Below are 20,165 nucleotides of genomic sequence, written 5' to 3'. Positions count from 1 at the left end.
TCTGTTTTACTCGATGACTTTCCGTCCCTTACTACGAACTATGACTTTTCTGACAGGAAATCATGAACCCAATCGCACAATTGAGGCGGTACTCCATAGGCATGCAGTTTTATTAGAAGACGATTGTGAGGAACGGATTCGAAAACCTTCATGAAATATAAAAATATGGAATCAATTTGACGTCCCCTGTCGATATCACTTAATATTTCGTGAGTATAATGAGCTAGTTGTGTTTCACAAGAACGATATTTTCTGAATCCGTGCTGACTATGTGTCAATAAATCGTTTTCTTCGAGGTAATTCATGATGTTTGAACACAGTAATTGTTCCAAAACCCCCACAGAAAATCGACGTTAGTGATATGGGCCTGTAATTCAGAGGATTACTCCTATTTCCCTTTTTGGGTATTGGTGTGACTTGAGCAATTTTCTAGGTGCGGAACTTTCTGTGAGCGAACGGTTGTATACAGTTGCTAAATATGAAGCTATTGTATCAGCATACTCCAAGGAATCTGACTGGTATACAATATGGACAGGAGGCCTTGCCTTTTTTAAGTGATTTAAGCTGCTTTGCTACATCGAGGATATCTACTTCTATATTTCTCATCTTGGCAGTTGTTATTGATTGGAATTCAGGAATATTTACTTCGTCTTCGTTGGTGAAGAAGATTCGAGAAAACATGTTTAATAACTCTGCTTTAGTGGCACTGTCATCAGTAACTCCCCCGTTGTTATCGCGTAGTGAAGGTATTGATTGCGTCTTCCGACTGGTGTGCTTTATGTATGACCAGGATCTCTTGGGATTTTCTGCCAGATTCTGAGACAGAGTTTCGTTGTGGAAATTGTTGAAAGCCTCTCGCATTGAAGTACCCGCTGTCTTTCGAACTTCTGAAAACCTTTCCCAATCTTGGCGACTTTGCGCTCTTTTAAATTTGGCATGCTTTTCTCGTTGCTACTCCAACAACGATCTGACTCGTTTTGTGTACCATGGGGGATCAGTACCATCACAGATTAACTTACATGGTGTATCTCTCAATTGTCGTCGATACCCTCTCGGAAATCATTCCACATCTTTTCTACGCCTATATGATCAGACCGAAAGGAGTGAAGACTGTATCTTAAAAGGGCGTTCAGAGCCTTTCTATCAGCCTGTTCAAATAGATATACTTTGCATTTCTCTTTGATGGTTGTAGGTGTTACGGTATTCAGCCAAACAGCAACTGCCTTGTGGTCGCTAATCCCTGTATTCGTCACAATACTCCGTATTTGTCCAGGATTATTTGTTGCTAGGAGTTGAAGTACGCTTTCACAACAATTTGCGTTTCGAGTGGGCTCATGATCTAACTGTTCAAAATCATTTTCTGAGGAACCATTCAGTACAATTTCGGATGACGTTTCGTGCCTGCCACCGGCTTTAAACGTACAGTTTTCCAACATATCGAGGGTTCCAAAGACGAATTTCTACTTAATGACTGGTAGCCAGAAAAAAATGATGTGTACCCATACAGCGACCACTAAAACCAATATTATGTTCACCAATGTGAACGCTAAGCATTCATACATGCACTTTAAATTGACTCATTCCACATTATTTCGATAAAAGACTCGTTCAAATGGTCTATGGGACAAATAACTAACTAACTTTCTTCAGGAAGAGCAGTTTTCCCTTTGATGGCCGGTGCTTCCAACAATCGTTGCGTACAAAGATTTTAAGACCTTCGAGAAAGCATCACGTTGCAGAAGAGCTGGCACCAGGATCAAGAATCGGCCGATGAGAATGCCTACAATCTGCCCTCCCTAATCGTGTTTGCTAGAGGGCCTAAACGTAAAATAATTTCGTGGAGCTTTCTGGACTTGGTTGAAATCGAAGAGTCAGCTTGCAGGGATTGTGAGGGTCATGGTGGCAAGTCGTGTGTTCTCTGGGGCGGAGTCTGAGCTTCAGAGTGGTTACCGTTTCGCATATCTGGAGTTCGTGATCCTCAGTGAGCAACGAAATTACTTTCCCCTGTACGGTGAGGCTAGAAAGCGGGTCTAGAGTTCTGGTTTGGCACTTTCCCGCTTTTGCCGTCGAGTGTGGTGGGTTAGTGAGCTCGAACTTGTTGGGGAAAGAGGCCTCAGAGCTCACGGACCCATTAGCTAGATGGAGGCGGTGGTGGGTGAAAGACACGGACTTGGCTTGTGTGAACTGCAGCAAGTAAATGCCGTTAGCTTCCTTGCAGATTTGTCTTGGAACTGTTGTCCTGTTTTGCTGTTGTTGCAACTATTGGCGCCATTTACTTGGAGCCATTTGAAGTCGGTGTACTGAAGCGTTAGAGGCGAAAATATTCCAGTCCAGTGGTCTGATCTTGGATCCATTTCTGAAAATTGCAAGATAGCTAGAGGACTTTCAAGGTTGAAGTTCGAAGTTATGAAAGATACGAGAGTTGGAACTTCAATAGTGGCAACTATTTATTTACAGCTTGTACAAAATAGATACATGTTTCAAAGTTTTACTGACCTTCAGAGTAGTCACCAGCATTGTGAAAGTCGTAGGATACTGTTAGCAGTGCCAGTTGCGTTGACAGTTCGAGCGGCGGGGTCTATTGCTCGAGGAATTTGTAGCAGTTCTGAAGCGAATGCTGTGAAGTGTTTCCTTCACTTTAGAATTCGAGTCGAACTCACGAGGGCTTAAGTCAGGGGAATAGAGTAGGTGGTGGTCTAGCACGTAGCAGCCCCATCAGTCAAATAAATCAGTAACAGCTTGCACTGTACGTGCTTGAGCATTGTCCTGTAAAATGATGGTCAGGTCCTGCAGAAAGTGTCATCACTTCTGTCTCTATCCTGCTCAGTTTTGGAACACAACATACGACTAGCTTAGAGACATTCGCTTCAGAATTACTACAGATTCGTCGGGCAATACACCGCGATACTCGAACTTTCAACTGGCACTGCTAAGAGTATCCTATGACTTCCACATCGCTGGCAACGGGTTATACACAATGCTGGTGATTACTTAGAACGTCAGTAAACCTTTGAAACACGTATCTATTTTGTACGAGCTGTAAAGAAATTGTTGCCACTATTAAAAGTTCCAACTCTCGTATAAAGCATTTACGCAGGTCGATATGAGGCTGGCGACCCTTAGTTGGAGTAATTTTGCATGTCTAGGAGCGCAGAGAATTAATTCGGGTCTGCCAGTAAACGTTTCCGATTAAGTTCGCGTAGCAGTTCTTCGCGTAACGTATGCGCCGCACCGCTGATCGCCAGCAGTGCCTGGACTCATGCCGCGACCGCGAATCACTACCAGTGATTACATCATCACCAAAGAACTCCCGTTCCTTCCTGAAATACGGTCGCTGAGACGCCATTATATTTCCATGAAACTCCTTTCGGCGTTTCCTGTCAAAAACAAAAGGACACGAAAGCTGCGGAAATAGCGATCCAACCGTATCTAGCGTCAATATCTAGATAACGACGGTAATCGAAAAGCGACGGATTTAGACGGTCGAATGCCTTAAATGTCATCTGAAGACTAGGCGATAACAGCTTGGATAGTTCCAGAAAGGTGTAGAAACATGCCCCGCTAGATGCAGCATCGTCACCAGAAGATGACAGACGGACAGCTGTTGCGTCTAAATGTTGGTAACCTCCGGCGACTATGGTAGACCCAGTATCCGACGGCAAAAGCAAGAATCTCAGCACTGTTTGTACTAACAGTACATCGAAACAAAGTAATAATAGTTATCTTATTTTTCCAATTTCCCGTGCTTTGAAATGGCGTGTTCTCAATTTACAGAACAATTGCTACCCTCGTCCTAGCTAATTATGCTACCTAAAAGCTTCCAAAACATTTGATTTATTGTTGAGAAACCACAACAATCCATTAGTGAGTGGTAATCTATTAACACTATCAATCTGCACTTGAACTATACTTCGTTTAAAATTTCATTAGTCTTCGCACTTCGGGAGGAATAAATGGAATACTGGAACGGTGTTGCCACGTCCCGGTCAGATACGCATATCCTCATACATTACATTCATCTGGCTCAAACTCATAACCTATTCGTTTAAAAATGGAGAACTGGTAACAGTGTATTCTGAAAGAGATGCATTATTGTTTTATTCTCGTCCCAGATTGAAGATACCCATTTGGTAAAACATTGTGTCCTACTGCGTGTAGAAATGCGTAACCAACAGGTGCTCATGCTCGTCCGACTGGAACTGTCGAGCCCTCAAGGCCTTTTTTAAGGGACCGAAGGCGTGATAATCGCATGGCGAGATATGAGGGCTATATGGCGCGTCTCGAGTGCCCTCCACCTGAGTTGGCGTAACTTGTGCGTAAATCCCAGATCGACCGGTTTCTTGGGTCGAATCGCGATCAGCGCGGAACTTGGTGCACCATCCCACACCGTAGGTTTCCGACTGACGTGCGGCGCCATATATATTCTTCATTCACCAATGGCTGTCTGCTAGTGTTTGTCCTTCGCCAGTCAGTAAAAGAATAACACCATATTGATGCAGTTTGAACGAATTTCGTAATAACGTCGCCACAGTTCACGTTTCCGCATGTACCGCGAACACGTCGGACAGAAACATATGCCACACTAACCTCTTCTCTACATGTCGCTGCTTACATACGCGCATTGGAGTTGAGCTACGTTTCATATACGCTGCAGCAACGTCCTCAAACGGAAAGTTTTTCATTTCCCCTTCTATTTGCCGGTGACGTTACCGAATGGTCGACAAGTGATAAGCTTTTTCAGTATATAAGTCAGGCGGCCACTTTATGTAACTGAAATGTTGAAAATACCCTATATTTTCATCTGTTGCATTTGTGAACTCTGTCGGTGTCCTCTGCCACGAGGTAATTTGAGCTGAATGCGACGCATGATGTTTGATCGCCCGTTTGATTTAATTGCCAGAAACAGTGCACTTGGTTTGTATTTAAACTTTACTACATTCTGTCATCAAACTTTCTACTTATCTGTGAAATAAAAAATGAGAAAGCCTGTAAATCGAGATGAGGAAACATATCGGTTTGGAAGAAAGAATAATAGTGACGCAAAATCGACTGCTTCAGTGAAGCATCAAGGGATTGTAAAGCAAACAGTTAGATGGAACTCTGTTCTAAGATTGAGAGCGAGTTCACCACTTGTTCATCGTCGGGACTCAGCTGCTGATAAATGCATGCTTATTAACAGTCGAAAGTCACAAAAATTTAATTTTCCTTTATAATAACAGCCTGCATAAGGGCCACAGCCGGCCGGGGTGGTCGAGCGGTTCTAGGCGCTACAGTCTGGAACCGCGTGATCGCTACGTTCGCAGGTTCAAATCCTGCCTCGGGGATGGATGTGTGTGATGACCTTAGGTGCGTTAGGTTTAAGTAGTTCTGAGTTCTAGGGGACTGATAACCTAAGAAGTTAAGTCCCATAGTGCTCAAAGCCATTTTTTTAAGGGCCACAGGTGGGATAACGTGTTACTTACTTGCTCAATCTGTGAAACTCTTTCTGTTGAATAAACAATTCCATTTTTCTGAAATTATACTCATCTCTCTGTCTGTGCATGTACATCATATCTGCTGATTCCCGTGTCATTATGATAATTCCTCCGGCATGGTTCTTCTGTTTTTATTTTCTTGTCTCAGTGTACATGCATCTTCTTTTTGTATATTTTAAAACTGCTTTTAAACATGTAAAACCATTGGCTGAAGAGCGTTTTTATCCGCCGTGAACCCGCCCTTTCGTGGGGACTGAAATACGAATAAAAAATTAAAAAATTCTAAGGTATTCTATGGCTCACCTGAAGAAGACTGACAGGTGTTTAGTCTGAATGTAGTAAACTGATTACTGAATTTTAAAATATGTTAAGTTAAAATGAAACAAACTTGCCAAATTATGAAACAGTTGGCGCTGTATGCCGGCACAAACGCTACGAAGAAGAGAGAGGTAGCACCGTTTCGTTGAAAGTGTTCTAAGAACGGTGGTGAGGAAGAGCGCATTTGTTCCAGTTACAACTAGAGAAAGAGCACAAGCACAGGTAGAAGAAAGCAAATGAATTCAGCCGTGTTCTTTCTAAATAAAGCGTCCAGGCAAACGTCTAATCCATTTAGAGATACCACAGATAACCCAAATCGGAAGGAAATCTTAAGTCTTAACCATTTTGATACTCGTGCTTATCGCTGTATTTGGACTCTAACAGATCAATAAATCGTTCACGATCATGCTAAATATGTTCTAGTTTTTTCGTAACCCTTCTTTGCATCCCTTAACTTACAGTCATTTTGCGAAATTTCCATGATATATGGCAAGTTTGTTATCACTGTGGTTGCGGTAACAGTCTGTTATTTAATTCGTCATTATTTATGTTACACTATGGGCTCTATTTTAGTAATATTTCATCTACGATTGAAGGAAATGAAGCTCTGATCGCTGAGCGAGAATTTACTCACATCGGAAAACGACAGTTACATAACGTGTGGACAAAACGGAACGAGTTTTTGACTTGTCGCAAAATTAATTTTCCATTCGATGTCTTTCCGACAAAGCGCCCGCAGTAGCTGTGCACACACAGAGCAGACCTCGCGATTGCAACAGCGTGCAGCGGCCGCTGCGTGGCGCGCGCCGCCCATCCCTGTCACTGCGTGTGCCCCGCGATAACGCCTGCCATCGCGCCCGCCACAATTGCTTTCACTCGTTGCCGAGGGTGCGGGCACACCGGCTGTTCCTGCGGCACACAGCGTTACTGCCCTGTAACAAACGTGGCGCGCGGCCCAGTCAACAAGCGCCGGATGCGTCGATGTGCTACCGAGCCCCTTTCCAACGCCACGATCAGACGGAATTCGGCAGTGAACAATTTTACGATTAAATCGATACCCTGCGGACTGAAACGCAAGTTGTTTGAAGTTCGCTGTGTGTTATTTAATGTACTAACACAGTAATGGCAATAGGTAGCATCGTTCCTTGATTCCTTAATTATTCCCTTTGCAAATACTTTCATCAATAATTGAACAATTTGATCGTTGAAACTTCCTGGCAGATTAAAACTGTGTGCCCGACCGAGACTCGAACTCGTGACCTTTGCCTTTCGCGGGCAAGTGCTCTACCATCTGAGCTACCGAAGCACGACTCACGGCCGGCCCTCACAGCTTTACTTCTGCCAGTATCTCGTCTCCTACCTTCCAAACTTTACAGAAGCTCTCCTGCGAATGTTGCAGAACTAGCACTCCTGAAAGAAAGGATATTGCGGAGACATGGCTTAGCCACAGCCTGGGGGATGTTTCCAGAATGAGACTTTCACTCTGTAGTGGAGTGTGCGCTGATATGAAACTTCCTGGCAGATTAAAACTGTGTGCCCGACCGAGACTCGAACTCGGGACCTTTGCCTTTCGCGGCCAAGTGCTCATTCTGGAAACATCCCCCAGGCTGTGGCTAAGCCATGTCTCCGCAATATCCTTTCTTTCAGGAGTGCTAGTTCTGCAACATTCGCAGGAGAGCTTCTGTAAAGTTTAAAAGGTAGGAGACGAGATACTGGCAGAAGTAGAGCTGTGAGGGCCGGCCTTGAGTCGTGCTTCGGTAGCTCAGCTGGTAGAGCACTTGTCCGCGAAAGGCAAAGGTCCCGTGTTCGAGTCTCGGTCGGGCACACAGTTTTAATCTGCCAGGAAGTTTCATATCAGCGCACACTCCGCTGCAGAGTGAAAGTCTCATTCTGGAAACATCCCCCAGGCTGTGGCTAAGCCACGTCTCCGCAATATCCTTTCTTTCAGGAGTGCTAGTTCTGCAACATTCGCAGGAGAGCTTCTGCAAAGTTTGGAAGGTAGGAGACGAGATACTGGCAGAAGTAAAGCTGTGAGGGCCGGCCGTGAGTCGTGCTTCGGTAGCTCAGATGGTAGAGCACTTGCCCGCGAAAGGCAAAGGTCCCGAGTTCGAGTCTCGGTCGGGCACACAGTTTTAATCTGCCAGGAAGTTTCATATCAGCGCACACTCCGCTGCAGAGTGAAAGTCTCATTCTGGAAACATCCCCCAGGCTGTGGCTAAGCCATGTCTCCGCAATATCCTTTCTTTCAGGAGTGCTAGTTCTGCAACATTCGCAGGAGAGCTTCTGTACAGTTTGGAAGGTAGGAGACGAGATACTGGCAGAAGTAAAGCTGTGAGGGCCGGCCGTGAGTCATGCTTCGGTAGCTCAGATGGTAGAGCACTTGCCCGCGAAGGCAAAGGTCCCGAGTACGAGTCTCGGTCGGGCACACAGTTTTAATCTGCCAGGAAGTTTCATATCAGCGCACACTCCGCTGCAGAGTGAAAGTCTCATTCTGGAAACATCCCCCAGGCTGTGGCTAAGCCATGTTTCCGCAATATCCTTTCTTTCAGGAGTGCTAGTTCTGCAACATTCGCAGGAGAGCATCTGTACAGTTTGGAAGGTAGGAGACGAGATACTGGAAGAAGTAAAGCTGTGAGGGCCGGCCGTGAGTCGTGCTTCGGTAGCTCAGATGGTAGAGCACTTGCCCGCGAAAGGCAAAGGTCCCAAGTACGAGTCTCGGTCGGGCACACAGTTTTAATCTGCGAGGAAGTTTCATATCAGCGCACACTCCGCTGCAGAGTGAAAGTCTCATTCTGGAAACATCCCCCAGGCTGTGGCTAAGCTATGTCTCCTCAATATCCTTTCTTTCAGGAGTGCTAGTTCTGCAACATTCGCAGGAGAGCTTCTGTAAAGTTTGGAAGGTAGGAGACGAGATACTGGCAGAAGTAAAGCTGTGAGGGCCGGCCGTGAGTCGTGCTTCGGTAGCTCAGATGGTAGGGCACTTGCCCGCGAAAGGCAAAGGTCCCGAGTTCGAGTCTCGGTCTGGCACACAGTTTTAATCTGCCAGGATGTTTCATATCAGCGCACACTCCGCTGCAGAGTGAAAGTCTCATTCTGGAAACATCCCCCAGGCTGTGGCTAAGCCATGTCTCCGCAATATCCTTTCTTTCAGGAGTGCTAGTTCTGCAACACTCGCAGGAGAGGTTCTGTACAGTTTGGAAGGTAGGAGACGAGATACTGGCAGAAGTAAAGCTGTGAGGGCCGGCCGTGAGTCGTGCATCGGTAGCTCAGATGGTAGAGCACTTGCCCGCGAAAGGCAAAGGTCCCGAGTTCGAGTCTCGGTCGGGCACACAGTTTTAATCTGCGAGGAAGTTTCATATCAGCGCACACTCCGCTGCAGAGTGAAAGTCTCATTCTGGAAACATCCCCCAGGCTGTGGCTAAGCCATGTCTCCGCAATATCCTTTCTTTCAGGAGTGCTAGTTCTGCAACATTCGCAGGAGAGCTTCTGTAAAGTTTGGAAGGTAGGAGACGAGATTCTGGCAGAATTAAAGCTGTGAGGGCCGGCCGTGAGTCGTGCTTCGGTAGCTCAGATGGTAGAGCACTTGCCCGCGAAAGGCAAAGGTCCCGAGTTCGAGTCTCGGTCGGGCACACAGTTTTAATCTGCCAGGAAGTTTCATATCAGCGCACGCTCCGCTGCAGAGTGAAAGTCTCATTCTGGAAACATCCCCCAGGCTGTGGCTAAGCCATGTCTCCGCAATATCCTTTCTTTCAGGAGTGCTAGTTCTGCAACATTCGCAGGAGAGCTTCTGTAAAGTTTGGAAGGTAGGAGACGAGATACTGGTAGAAGTAAAGCTGTGAGGGCCGGCCGTGAGTCGTGCTTCGGTAGCTCAGATGGTAGAGCACTTGCCCTCGAAAGGCAAAGGTCCCGAGTTCGAGTCTCGGGCGGGCACACAGTTTTAATCTGCCAGGAAGTTTCATATCAGCGCACACTCCGCTGCAGAGTGAAAGTCTCATTCTGGAAACATCTCCCAGGCTGTGGCTAAGCCATGTCTCCGCAATATCCTTTCTTTCAGGAGTGCTAGTTCTGCAACATTCGCAGGAGAGCTTCTGTACAGTTTGGAAGGTAGGAGACGAGATACTGGCAGAAGTAAAGCTGTGAGGGCCGGCCGTGAGTCGTGCTTCGGTAGCTCAGATGGTAGAGCACTTGCCCGCGAAAGGCAAAGGTCCCGAGTACGAGTCTCGGTCGGGCACACAGTTTTAATCTGCCAGGAAGTTTCATATCAGCGCACACTCCGCTGCAGAGTGAAAGTCTCATTCTGGAAACATCCCCCAGGCTGTGGCTAAGCCATGTCTCCGCAATATCCTTTCTTTCAGGAGTGCTAGTTCTGCAACATTCGCAGGAGAGCTTCTGTAAAGTTTGGAAGGTAGGAGACGAGATACTGGCAGAAGTAAAGCTGTGAGGTCCGGCCGTGAGTCGTGCTTCGGTAGCTCAGATGGTAGAGCACTTGCCCGCGAAAGGCAAAGGTCCCGAGTACGAGTCTCGGTCGGGCACACAGTTTTAATCTGCCAGGAAGTTTCATATCAGCGCACACTCCGCTGCAGAGTGAAAGTCTCATTCTGGAAACATCCCCCAGGCTGTGGCTAAGCCATGTCTCCGCAATATCCTTTCTTTCAGGAGTGCTAGTTCTGCAACATTCGCAGGAGAGCTTCTGTAAAGTTTGGAAGGTAGGAGACGAGATACTGGCAGAAGTAGAGCTGTGAGGGTCGGCCTTGAGTCGTGCTTCGGTAGCTCAGCTGGTAGAGCACTTGCTCGCGAAAGGCAAAGGTCCAGAGTTCGAGTCTCGGTCGGGCACACAGTTTTAATCTGCCAGGAAGTTTCATATCAGCGCACACTCCGCTGCAGAGTGAAAGTCTCATTCTGGAAACATCCCCCAGGCTGTGGCTAAGCCACGTCTCCGCAATATCCTTTCTTTCAGGAGTGCTAGTTCTGCAACATTCGCAGGAGAGCTTCTGTACAGTTTGGAAGGTAGGAGACGAGATACTGGCAGAAGTAAAGCTGTGAGGGCCGGCCGTGAGTCGTGCTTCGGTAGCTCAGATGGTAGAGCACTTGCCCGCGAAAGGCAAAGGTCCCGAGTTCGAGCCTCGGTCGGGCACACAGTTTTAATCTGCGAGGAAGTTTCATATCAGCGCACACTCCGCTGCAGAGTGAAAGTCTCATTCTGGAAACATCCCCCAGGCTGTGGCTAAGCCATGTCTCCGCAATATCCTTTCTTTCAGGAGTGCTAGTTCTGCAACATTCGCAGGAGAGCTTCTGTAAAGTTTGGAAGGTAGGAGACGAGATACTGGCAGAAGTAAAGCTGTGAGGGCCGGCCGTGAGTCGTGCTTCGGTAGCTCAGATGGTAGAGCACTTGCCCGCGAAAGGCAAAGGTCCCGAGTTCGAGTCTCGGTCGGGCACACAGTTTTAATCTGCCAGGAACTTTCATATCAGCGCACGCTCCGCTGCTGAGTGAAAGTCTCATTCTGGAAACATCCCCCAGGCTGTGGCTAAGCCATGTCTCCGCAATATCCTTTATTTCAGGAGTGCTAGTTCTGCAACATTCGCAGGAGAGCTTCTGTAAAGTTTGGAAGGTAGGAGACGAGATACTGGCAGAAGTAAAGCTGTGAGGTCCGGCCGTGAGTCGTGCTTCGGTAGCTCAGATGGTAGAGCACTTGCCCTCGAAAGGCAAAGGTCCCGAGTTCGAGTCTCGGGCGGGCACACAGTTTTAATCTGCCAGGAAGTTTCATATCAGCGCATACTCCGCTGCAGAGTGAAAGTCTCATTCTGGAAACATCCCCCAGGCTGTGGCTAAGCCATGTCTCCGCAATATCCTTTCTTTCAGGAGTGCTAGTTCTGCAACATTCGCAGGAGAGCTTCTGTACAGTTTGGAAGGTAGGAGACGAGATACTGGCAGAGGTAGAGCTGTGAGGGCCGGCCTTGAGTCGTGCTTCGGTAGCTCAGCTGGTAGAGCACTTGCTCGCGAAAGGCAAAGGTCCAGAGTTCGAGTCTCGGTCGGGCACACAGTTTTAATCTGCCAGGAAGTTTCATATCAGCGCACACTCCGCTGCAGAGTGAAAGTCTCATTCTGGAAACATCCCCCAGGCTGTGGCTAAGCCACGTCTCCGCAATATCCTTTCTTTCAGGAGTGCTAGTTCTGCAACATTCGCAGGAGAGCTTCTGTAAAGTTTGGAAGGTAGGAGACGAGATACTGGCAGAAGTAAAGCTGTGAGGGCCGGCCGTGAGTCGTGCTTCGGTAGCTCAGATGGTAGAGCACTTGCCCGCGAAAGGCAAAGGTCCCGAGTTCGAGTCTCGGTCGGGCACACAGTTTTAATCTGCGAGGAAGTTTCATATCAGCGCACACTCCGCTGCAGAGTGAAAGTCTCATTCTGGAAACATCCCCCAGGCTGTGGCTAAGCCATGTCTCCGCAATATCCTTTCTTTCAGGAGTGCTAGTTCTGCAACATTCGCAGGAGAGCTTCTGTACAGTTTGGAAGGTAGGAGACGAGATACTGGCAGAAGTAAAGCTGTGAGGGCCGGCCGTGAGTCGTGCTTCGGTAGCTCAGATGGTAGAGCACTTGCCCTCGAAAGGCAAAGGTCCCGAGTTCGAGTCTCGGGCGGGCACACAGTTTTAATCTGCCAGGAAGTTTCATATCAGCGCACACTCCGCTGCAGAGTGAAAGTCTCATTCTGGAAACATCCCCCAGGCTGTGGCTAAGCCATGTCTCCGCAATATCCTTTCTTTCAGGAGTGCTAGTTCTGCAACATTCGCAGGAGAGCTTCTGTAAAGTTTGGAAGGTAGGAGACGAGATACTGGCAGAAGTAAAGCTGTGAGGGCCGGCCGTGAGTCGTGCTTCGGTAGCTCAGATGGTAGAGCACTTGCCCGCGAAAGGCAAAGGTCCCGAGTACGAGTCTCGGTCGGGCACACAGTTTTAATCTGCCAGGAAGTTTCATATCAGCGCACACTCCGCTGCAGAGTGAAAGTCTCATTCTGGAAACATCCCCCAGGCTGTGGCTAAGCCATGTCTTCGCAGTATCCTTTCTTTCAGGAGTGCTAGTTCTGCAACATTCGCAGGAGAGCTTCTGTAAAGTTTGGAAGGTAGGAGACGAGATACTGGCAGAAGTAAAGCTGTGAGGTCCGGCCGTGAGTCGTGCTTCGGTAGCTCAGATCGTAGAGCACTTGCCCGCGAAAGGCAAAGGTCCCGAGTTCGAGTCTCGGTCGGGCACACAGTTTTAATCTGCCAGGAAGTTTCATATCAGCGCACACTCCGCTGCAGAGTGAAAGTCTCATTCTGGAAACATCCCCCAGGCTGTGGCAAAGCCATGTCTCCGCAATATCCTTTCTTTCAGGAGTACTAATTCTGCAACATTCGCAGGAGAGCTTCTGTACAGTTAGGAAGGTAGGAGACGAGATACTGGCAGAAGTAAAGCTGTGAGGGCCGGCCGTGAGTCGTGCTTCGGTAGCTCAGATTGTAGAGCACTTGCCCGCGAAAGGCAAAGGTCCCGAGTACGAGTCTCGGTCGGGCACACAGTTTTAATCTGCCAGGAAGTTTCATATCAGCGCACACTCCGCTGCAGAGTGAAAGTCTCATTCTGGAAACATCCCCCAGGCTGTGGCTAAGCCATGTCTTCGCAATATCCTTTCTTTCAGGAGTGCTAGTTCTGCAACATTCGCAGGAGAGCTTCTGTAAAGTTTGGAAGGTAGGAGATGAGGTACTGGCAGAAGTACAGCTGTGAGGGCCGGCCGTGAGTCGTGCTTCGGTAGCTCAGATCGTAGGGCACTTGCCCGCGAAAGGCAAAGGTCCCGAGTACGAGTCTCGGTCGGGCACACAGTTTTAATCTGCCAGGAAGTTTCATATCAGCGCACACTCCGCTGCAGAGTGAAAGTCTCATTCTGGAAACATCCCCCAGGCTGTGGCTAAGCCATGTCTTCGCAATATCCTTTCTTTCAGGAGTGCTAGTTCTGCAACATTCGCAGGAGAGCTTCTGTAAAGTTTGGAAGGTAGGAGATGAGGTACTGGCAGAAGTACAGCTGTGAGGGCCGGCCGTGAGTCGTGCTTCGGTAGCTCAGATCGTAGGGCACTTGCCCGCGAAAGGCAAAGGTCCCGAGTTCGAGGCTCGGTCGGGCACACAGTTTTAATCTGCCAGGAAGTTTCATATCAGCGCACACTCCGCTGCAGAGTGAAAGTCTCATTCTGGAAACTTGATCGTTGATAACTGAACGACTGACTGGGTTTGGAAATCACGGAGGGTATGACACTATGTTTAAGAAACTGTCGTCATATTCAGTAAGAACAAGTTTTCAGACTCAGTGTGGCAATCTCGCTCTACGATTTTCACTAAATCACGGAGGTTATGGGGCAAATCTAGTCTCAGTTCTTTGTTCCGTTGCTTGATGTATGATTAAAGCTACTCGCTGGCTCCATGTAGCTTTCCTGAAAGGCCTGACTGACTGAGAAACTGTAAGGGAAGGAGCTTCACTATGGAAAGAAGCGAACATTTACTTCACTAATCGTCAAAGAAAATTAGCAATTGCTGTTCATTCCGGATGTAAAAGTTATGACTTTGACAAAGGAAGTACTTCACCTATCTTTTAAAAGAAAAACATCGGAATATGGCGATTACGATGGAACCTTTTCGTTAAAAATAAAAAATCAAAATATGGCGAACACGCTGAAGTGATAGGTAGTTACACACAGTTTTCTGATACGAATTTGGGATACCGTTGAGATAGATACTGGTAATTGTTAACGAAATTCAGAACTACTGATGTACTTAGCTTCTGATGTGACATTAAAGTTTCTTGGAACTTCATAGCATTTAATTTAAATCCCAAGAAAATGCTCATCCGTCCAATCTATCAACAAGCGCAGCTTAGTTGAGGCTTTATCACCCGGTGCATAATTTCCATGCATATCGATCCCAATGTCACTGTAGCCGCAGAGGCAGTGAATCGGTTTTGAAGTCGACTGGAAAGAAATGAGCGTCTGGTAGGATAGAGAATAAGAAATGAAAAGAGGTAACAAACAGTATTTCTTTTCCGTTATGAACGTTATGATGGAAGTAAGGCCTTTGTCTTGACTTAAAATGGTAGACAGATTACTTATCGGTTAATGCCAGGTGGGTCATGTACCTAGTCAATTTCCTGTAAGTACATTTTGATAATTTAAGTACTTCCCTCTGTTTAGGTAGCCATGGTGTAACCTCCCCACAAAATATAATAAATAGTATGAATAGTGATTCTAATTTAGTGTAACCTCAAAACAAAATTCTTTCACAGTGTAACCTCCCCACAAAATTCATTTACATTAACCTCCACACAAAATTCGTTTACATTTAAACTAGCCACAAAATTCTTTCTGATTTGTAACCTCCCTACAAAATTCTTTCTCATTTGTAACCTCCCTACAAAATTCTTTCTCATTTGTAACCTCCCTACAAAATTCTTTCTCATTTAATCTAAGCTCAAAATTCATTCGCATTTAGCGTAACCTCAAAACAGAAAAAATCCTAAATCTCTCAACAGTAAAAAATTATAATTATGTCGTTCACATTCAGTGTAACGTCCCAATAAAAAATAAATTCAGTAACCTGTTAATAAAACAATGTAACTAACCTCTCAATTAAATGGTCGCTCACTTATGACTTTTCAATAATTCACTGTGAATTTAACCTGGTAAATTTTGGACGACAGCAGTGCTGCGTCATGGCCCTGAAAGATCATTCTGAATAAAAAAAGGAAAAATTCTTACCTCAATGGAGTCGCCGGATATATTTGCTCTTACAATAAATTTTTCCGGCACAGCTGTGTGCAATGCTGGCCGACCTATCTGTCATTTATGAAAGGAAGCAACTGATTTTTCTATTGCAATAATCGGGATGATCATGGATGGGAGAAATTAGTAAATTCTTTAAATTGAAATGAATGGTTGTTAAAAATTACTTTTTATGAAGAAGATTATTATTACGAGAGTTTTAAAACATTTACATGCGACTTGAGATAACATTACTACATATGCGCGAGGCTGCTTTTTACCTTATACAATAATACTCAGGCTCCGGCATCGCTGCACCGCGACCGGGCCAGCCAACACGATACACCATACCAGACCAGAGCAGACTCCAGACTAGCAACAACTTACTGCTAGCGCTACACAGTTCTTACTGTAGTCAACACTGCTCTCTGGTCAGAGACCTTGCATATCGCAGGCAGCGCATGAGCAATACATCGAAATTACATCTGCTCGGACCTCTAACAATGGAACTATACAGCGTGCTAGAAACTGTTCAGAGGCACCATATTTTATAATCAGTTGGTGATGGTTTTCATTTACATGCCAAGATATTCTTCTGCAAAGTCATAATTTTATAACTATAGAGTCAGATAGGGAACGTGCTCTGCCTTTTGTGCATTTGTCTTTGATACCTTGTTTCAGCTAAACGTGTGGCCTCTGGTTTAACATGAGACAGGAAACGTGAATTTGTGGTACATGTACGAACTTTCGAATTTTACAAGGCTGTAGAGTTCGTTCATCGAGCAATTTACGCGTCCAACAAATTACCATGTTAAATCGTAAACAATGGGATTAAATTGAGATCATGTTTCTGTAATATCAAATGGTTAAGCGACAAATTACGGCATTACAATTCACTATTCAGCCGACAGGAAATTAGGAAGACCTCCCCATTTTGAAATTCATGATAAAAAAACTATGTGTACAAATAGATTTTAATACTCAAATTTACAAATATACATACAGAAGAAATACACATCTTTTCCGTATACAAGCAACGAATATGACTAAGTAGAGTGCATAAAAGTCGCACACCATGTGTGTGGAGACATGGGATGTGCTTGAGGATGCTCGTCGTGTAAGAAAGGTAGCTATTGACGTATTAAAAGATTAGAAATACCGTCTTTGCGACACACACGTGCGGTTTGGTGCGTTTTCGAAAGCGTTCAAGAAAATTACAAAAATACGACAGTGTGTGTATAATTCCGGTGTTTGGGGAGCAGACTCCTAACCTGAGAAAGAAAAAAAAAAACATCAATTGAAATAGCACGGTTCGCTCTAACTGGGACTCAGACCTTCTGCCGGTGATGGTGCTCTGGGTAAGTGACGCAATGAGGTGGTGACGATATTGCAGATAATATCTAAAATAGCAGATTTCTCCGGGAAATATCGCTACTTCAACTGGAACCCACTGTGGAAATACCCTTGCAGAGAACTGTTCAAAATTTCAAGTGAAGAAAACTTGCTAATATCCGTCATATTCGATTTTTTCGGCACCTATAAATGAAAATTCAATCATGACCTACACTCACTCGCGGCGTTACGTAAGTGGGGACGGTAATCCAGCGCTGTGCCATACCTGGTGCCAGTTAGTCTAGGCTAAGTAACGTAAATTTTGAAAGAGAACAAACGTACAGATACTTCTGGGTTGTACGAGAAAACTTCGCAAATACAGCAAATTAAAATTAGCATTTATAGCATAATTAGTAAGTAAATATTGTCATGAAAAGCCGTGACGTTTTAATGTCTGTAATTTGTTTATATTTTATAAGCTAATTAAGTGTTTTTTCTAACAGTGAAACTTTTGTGGTTTTCTGTGAAAGTCTTATCATTTGCAGTTGATACCAATCATCATTAACACTTGTGTCACATATTCCATTAACCCAGTTCTAAATTGTGTAACATCTTCTGCAGCTTTTCCAGCATTACGTAAGCTAAGCTACTACTTCCGCCGCCACGAACTCTGTGCTTTTATGTAGTAGAGGAAAGCCAGTTACACCGCCTCTGATTAACACAGAAACAGCTCACTTAGATCAGTTCTTTCCATATATTGTGGTATCTGCACGTCCAACTGAGGTAGCCGAAGCATAACGGAACTGTATTGTACACACTGTGTTCCAATGGCATAACACATGGGCTTGGTTATCCATTCATTATTATCGATGGACTATCCTCCATTTATCTATCGTATACACGATGACACGCGCAAAGATTAGAGATCATTAAATGAATCGAAAGCAGCCAACCAGTTGGAGCAAAAGATGAGTTTATTCAACCTTCTAACATGGTGTCGACGGATGTAAATATATCTTCTTAAGAAATAAGTGTAATTTAGAAATAAACCAAATAATGCAACGATCTGATACTTGTCCAATGAAAATATGCTGTCAGCGCACATCATTGTATACATTATGGAAAATGCTGGCCCTTATGGTCAGAGGTTGTCAAAGAAGAATACTTAAAATCCACAAAAAAACATCGACTGAAATCATAGGTCATGTTATAAATTTTACTTCTGAATTTTAGCCCTGATTATAGGGGCCAGCACATTTAATAACCTATGCATGGATTTGTAGCGAGAGCATATGTTCGTTGGGCGTATGATAGATCGCTTCAGTATTTGATGTTTTTCAACATGAAATTTTCATTACATGTATCGCTGAGGAAGTTGGATTTACGTCTGTCGAAATCATGGACGTAGTTTAAATAAAACCACCGTTTTTGCTGACTGGTTGGCTGCTTTCATTTGCTAATGTTCTGTGTTTTGTAAAATTAAAATTATGATATTCGTAGACGAATGACAGGGGAAGGGTACTATTTTCCAATTCTATAGAGCTTCTGGAGTGATGAAGACAATTTTTTCTTTGCGTGCGCGCAATTGGCAATTTCGTGTTGTGACGAATCGATTGGTAACTTTTTCTTCAGAGTTGTAGGGAGAGGTAGTAATCGTTGCTGGTAGCACTTGTGTGGGAGAGCGGATAATACCAGTGTAGAATGGCCTTTGTGTGATGGCTACTCACGCAGAATGGTCACCGACATTAATTACAGCACCTACCTCTGGCGAGCTCTGGTTGCTAAGCGACGTCGGCTGGCACTGGATTACGCTGAGCACTATTACCTGCAATCTCCGCTGTAATTGTGGAGAACGGGAGTGGAGTGGATCCTGCTACGTTTGATCATCCACGAGTGACAGAGATCTCCATTTGGCGGACGCTTAATTAAATCTTTGTGCTGCAATTAGGAGGAGCTGCTCGAACGTTAACTAATATGACGTCTCGCAAAGACAAACGCTGTCCTGTGATTCCATAAATTTCCGGCAAGGCTCCTGGGCTTGGGTCGAATTAGCCAGTCCTGAGTGCACGTCTAATATTTTATAAGTTCATAATGTCCATACAAAGTCGCAAAATTTTCCTTTTTTGACATCTGCTAGTGCGTTTTTGATCAGTTTATGGTAATAATTGTAGTAGGTTAGATGATCTCACGTTAGTTTTTCCGACTCGCAGATCTTTCGGATAAACGATAGTTGATTATGGAACACGATGCCATGCTAACATGAAGTCTATTTTAGTATCAAAATCAATTTTATAATTAATTTGTTAATGCGATTGTATCTGCTATAATGCACGCTATGCGTAATCAACTTTAGAAATTTTGGGGAGCTCTTACGATGGTAGAAGCAACTAAAAGTTAGACGATAATATTGAAAGAAAAGAGATTATCCGATACTATTGTAAGCGAATATATATCCACACCATCCCTCTATCTAAAGTACAAATAGTTCCATTCAGCTGTATTGATTAACGATACAGTATTTGTAGTCCTTCTTTATTGGAATTGGATGTAGGAAAACCTTACTGTGATTATCATAACAACCGATCATAGTAATGCTCTACTCCAACTTTCTTCGCTCAAGGTCCCCTTTCGAATAACGAATTTCTGTTGCTAACTTCACTCAACACAAAATTCATAACATTATGGAACATACATGTTTACTCTAATCAGGACTATCATCTACTGTTCCTTCGTACTGTAGTGCTATATAACTGTGTTACAGGTTTCTACTCCGCACAGGCCTTGGCGATGAATAGACCTCTGCTACTATAACGGTCGTAAGTTACTCCTCTTTGCTTTTACTGTTTCCAGGAAGCACTGCTGTTAGATTAACCCTAGCAACCATAAGCTCGGGTCTGTCATATGGATGCCTGAGGGGGCAAAACTTGCCCTCTCATTCTTTTCACTTTTTAACATTTGTTTGTTTGTTTGTTTGCTTCGTTTTGATTATTTAATGAACTAGGAATTTCTTTACTAGGTTACAACACACTTCCCATAGTCATCAGGAACATTATAACACATACAAATACAACAAATAAAGTAATGAATATGAGAAATATTATCATATTTTTATCATGAACCTAACACTTTCATACACATCAGAATTATATTAAGAAATAAAAGAACGTACAATAGCAAACCACAAATAAGGAAACAGAATATCAAAGTGAGAAATTACAATTGAGTTTTTCCTTGCTACTCACTTTGAATTTCAATTTAACAACCTTTAAAT

The 20,165-nt window shown here is 44.7% G+C and overlaps 3 non-coding genes across 3 annotated transcripts; all 3 read left to right on the top strand.

Moving 5' to 3' along the window:
- The first annotated feature begins 9,648 nt into the window (after positions 1 to 9,648).
- Positions 9,649 to 9,723, top strand: Trnas-cga. Its single transcript has one exon. It is a non-coding gene; the product is annotated as a tRNA-Ser (tRNA).
- Positions 9,724 to 11,454: 1,731 nt separating this feature from the next.
- Trnas-cga lies at positions 11,455 to 11,529 on the top strand. Its single transcript has one exon. It is a non-coding gene; the product is annotated as a tRNA-Ser (tRNA).
- An 828-nt stretch (positions 11,530 to 12,357) lies between these two features.
- Trnas-cga lies at positions 12,358 to 12,432 on the top strand. The gene has a single exon. It is a non-coding gene; the product is annotated as a tRNA-Ser (tRNA).
- The last annotated feature ends 7,733 nt before the right edge of the window (positions 12,433 to 20,165 follow it).

Source organism: Schistocerca piceifrons, chromosome 1, assembly GCF_021461385.2.
Source record: "Schistocerca piceifrons isolate TAMUIC-IGC-003096 chromosome 1, iqSchPice1.1, whole genome shotgun sequence".
NCBI classification, from domain to species: Eukaryota; Metazoa; Arthropoda; class Insecta; order Orthoptera; family Acrididae; genus Schistocerca; species Schistocerca piceifrons.
This window is presented reverse-complemented; position numbering and strand designations above follow the sequence as displayed.